We start from the raw sequence: 4,198 nt of genomic DNA, 5'->3' as shown, positions 1-4,198 counted from the left end.
CAGCCGTGATGCTAATCTCTGCCAGGGGGGAAGTGTGACCCGGGGACCCCGCAGCTGAGCTGACGTGTCTGCGCCCTCCCCCCCTCGCTCTCAGTCCCCTCGCTGTCCCCGACTGAACCCCACATCGCCTGAGGGGCCACAGCATGGTGCCCCTCCCCACGCCACATACCTTCCATCTCGCTCCACCCCCTGCTGCGCCCGCAGCCAGAGAGAGAGGGAGCAGGGAGAGGGGGAGAGGGAGGCAACGGCAAAGGAGGGAGGGAGACAAAGAGGGAGGGAGAGATGGAGAGATAGAGGAAGAGAGAGGCATGGTAAACATGCTGTACGGAGAGGCTGCGCTCACATCACAGTCAACAAGAGACAAGACAGAGCTGCACCTCAGCACACAAAGGGAGAAATACAGAGAGGTAAGAGATTTTCACAGAAATCAATTCCCTCTGCTGCAGACTTCAGAATTACCCTGAATACACAGGGGCACTGCAGGACCAGTGCTGGGGAACAGCGCTTTAAACTGCATCATTTAAATCATTAAATCACGGGAGCTCTCAGGGTTTTCGGTGTCCCAGATTGCGCTGTGCAACCCAGGCCGTTGCTGTGCGTGAGTATCAGGACACGCGGTGAAGCACACATCAATCACGCTGTGAGCGTTTTAACAGCGCGGCATATCTCTATCTCCCAACCTTTATGCACAATGTCCCCCTTAACAGGGGCCTGCCTGCAAGCCAGCACCTGAAAATCAGTCACTTCAGGCACGCCTACCTGTCAAGGTGAGAGCCAGGTTCAGTGCCCTAATACATGCATACAGATCACTGGTTAATTAACAGCCAGGCCAGTTACAAAAAGCTCCAGTCCATGACCAAACAGATGACCCAGGTGCAGGTCAAGACAGAGTCTACCTGGAAATTAACTGTTAAGAAACAGAAAGTAGCTCATTTAAAATGCTAAAAAAATGTATAAATAACTATGCATAATAGTGGTGAGTATTGTGTTAATTTAAGTACCTCGATGCCAAATTCCATGATATTTCAACTGTCTGGCCAGTAATAATTACAACACGCCACTGGGTTCAGAGGTACAGAGATAGTGAATGACTGTGATAGTGAACTGCAATGATCACTGTTATCAATTCCTCCCCAATAACCGCTTTGGGCAACTGTTTCATTATTGAAAGTAGCTGATAAGAACAAATAGTCTAGTCATCAGTCTGTATTTACACCCAGAGAGTGGGAAGTGTGCTCATTAATCTTTCACTGCATGGTCTCTAATTACGCGCTCCATTTTCCTCATAATGCACCGAGAGTGGCTGTGCAAAATGGCACCTGCTCTGTGAATGCGGCGTGAGAAATTGGGCTTGATTTGATTAGGATCAACGCTCTGCGCAGATCTTCATAGTACATTGATCTGCTAAAGTATACTGACATCAGAGCAGAGGGTGATATATGGAGAATTTACAGAGCGGTGGATCTGCAGAGAAACGACGTAGCAAAAAGCAACCACAACAACAGCAACAAACCCACTATGAGCTCCCTGTGCATGAAGCAAGAGGCACCCCTTGTAACTGTGCGGACAGAACATTCACATAGCAACAGGATGGCCATTCTCTGGTTCACCTCCACACCATGCAAATTCCAAAAAGTGAGGAGTCTGAACTCAATCAACAAATGTGTTGACTTCATTTTACAGTCTATCAGTTTCACCTATTTGTGCATCTTTCATCTGTGTCACAGAGCTCCAACCCTTAGAGTGAAGGCCCATCTGGACTCAGTGGAAGCTGGAGACCAAGGCAAAGCCATTGGCATTTGTTTTAAGTGCACTGTGCTGTGATTAACATCAGCCAAGTGCTGCACGCCCTGCCAATCACAGCGGCAGTCATTTTCCGAGGAGTCACAAACAAGGTTCCCCAGACGCCAGGGGACCAAATCATTCCTTAATCTTGCAAAGCACCGTAATCAGGACCCTCAGGCCAGCTTCTGAAGTCCTATCGTGGGGGCTCCCATCTCACATTCTCACTGCGCCGACACTCCGGGACGCCCTTAAAGCAATTTCACACCAGAGTGATTTGGATTAAGGCCTCCGCTCGGGGCCACGGAGTCTCAGGTCAGATTTTACACACTAGGCTCTCTTTACAGCATCCATAATTCAAACCACAAAGCTGTGTTCCTCTCCTCCATCTGCAACGTATTACAAATACATCACAGCCAACATGATCCACAAATGCCTCTTCGAAGGACTACCGGGATTCTCAGGACTCAGCTGGGCCAAAATGCTTGTCAAGGCTTATGGGTTTATATAGAAAATATCATATTTATAAATGTGTAAATGCATGTACAGTTTAGTATTACTATGGTCTTACTTCATTACTGATATGATAATAAATCATTAATAACATGTTTGTGCATGTTTTACAAACAGTTTATAATGTACACCCAAGTTTGAACGCTTCACACGTGGAGTGCGCATCCATTATGCGAGAGTTATGTTAACAAAACAGGATCTCTGGAGGTGCATATCACTTTCAGAAGCTCCAAGAAGAGAGCTGCATTGTGGGATATGATTTAATGCATCGTAGTGCACAATCCCAGCACCAGCGTGAGGGCGAATTTGACAAAGAGCAGCAATATCCAGTGCAACTCTGGGGGAAAAACCCACGATGCCTTTTTCAAACGACACATTCCAAGAAGAGAAAAATCCATCTAGTGCCGAGCTCATATTTGAAAGTTTGATCTAATTTCCTCTGGTTTTGGGTGTATCAGTGCTGGGCGACAATACAGGGATACTCCAGAGAGGCAGCGAGAGGCCTTCAGCCCAGGGCAGACCTGCATGGTGCATATAGCCTGTGGAGGAGCCTCCTGCTTTGAGCTTTTTTTTTTTTTTTTTTTTTTTTTACAGAGACTGCATGCAATAAAAAACCCTTTAATGCAGCGCCTGCGTGCCTTGTGGAGAATCAGATGTGTTGTCATTACGGGTTTAATCTGGAGTAATGAGCTGAATGAGCTGATATGTGGATGATTCACATTGGAAGAGCCCATGCTCTCAGTGAGTTAAATATACTGGAAAGGGCATGAGAACCAGTCCTTTCACCCATCTATTATCATAGCTTATGTTCCATTTAGTTTTACTGTGTACATGTCATAATCACCTTGAAGGACAAGTTGAATATACTCATCTGTTGTGCTGAAGTTGGCTTGGATATAAGGAAGCATTTGCTAAGCAAATCAGAAAAGTAGTCTTCTTCCATAAACCATAAAAAAATTTAAAAATACAGTCTGTCCAACCGCGGCCCCTTACAAGGTTTCAACTGGAAGCTACTTTACTGTTTTAGCTTACAGTCTTTCATAGTGAGACACTACAGCTGCACCAAAAATCTATGTAAGTGATGTAAGCCACCCGGAATAATGAAGTCAGCCAAGAAAATAAACAATACAGTCATAACATCAGGAGAATTGAAAGTGGTCTGAATGTGCAAATGAGGATGATACAGTGGGAAAAAAAGAGAGGGCAGAGTATGGGTTTTGTGAATGCAAGGACAATGAACCAAGAAAATAGCCTTCTCAACAGCACTATTCTACACAATGACTACCAGGAAGACTAACAGAACCACCACAGAGCTAGCAGACCACCCCCTTTCCCACCATAGCTTCCACTGGGAGAGCAGAGCATGATGGGAAACAGGTGGGGGTGACATGTGACTGCTTGAGGGAGGGGGGATGTAAATAATGCAGGTGTACAGTCACTGTGCCTCTTGTGAAAATACCCCTCCAGTCTGAAATATATATATATTAGCCACTGCAGTGCATGCTGGGAACTGAATGTGTATAGCCTATTTAGGCGGCGTCCTTTGTGGCCCCTCAGTGCAGCACAACAATCACAAGGCACCAAGAGAAAAGCCTGGCAGGCTGGAGCAATAAATGTCAAATACGTGACACATTCATTCCTGTAAAAGTTGGCTAACAACAGCATTAGTATTATCATAGGAGAAACAATGAACAAAAACAACGGATGATTCACTAAAAATGCTGTACCTGAAGGTCATCAAACCTGCACACTGATTCATATCAACTCCCTATGAGCCAAAGCTACTCCAAGGACACTCCTAAACTGCTGCTCCAAGTTGACCTCTCAGTACAGTAAACGATGACTTGTGGAAGCACACACACCCATTATTTTACCTTACAACTGTATTTCAATGTTCATTTGG

The sequence above is a fragment of the Megalops cyprinoides genome, chromosome 25 (assembly GCF_013368585.1).
Source record: "Megalops cyprinoides isolate fMegCyp1 chromosome 25, fMegCyp1.pri, whole genome shotgun sequence".
Classification (NCBI taxonomy): Eukaryota; Metazoa; Chordata; class Actinopteri; order Elopiformes; family Megalopidae; genus Megalops; species Megalops cyprinoides.
Note: the sequence above shows the minus strand (reverse complement) of the source record.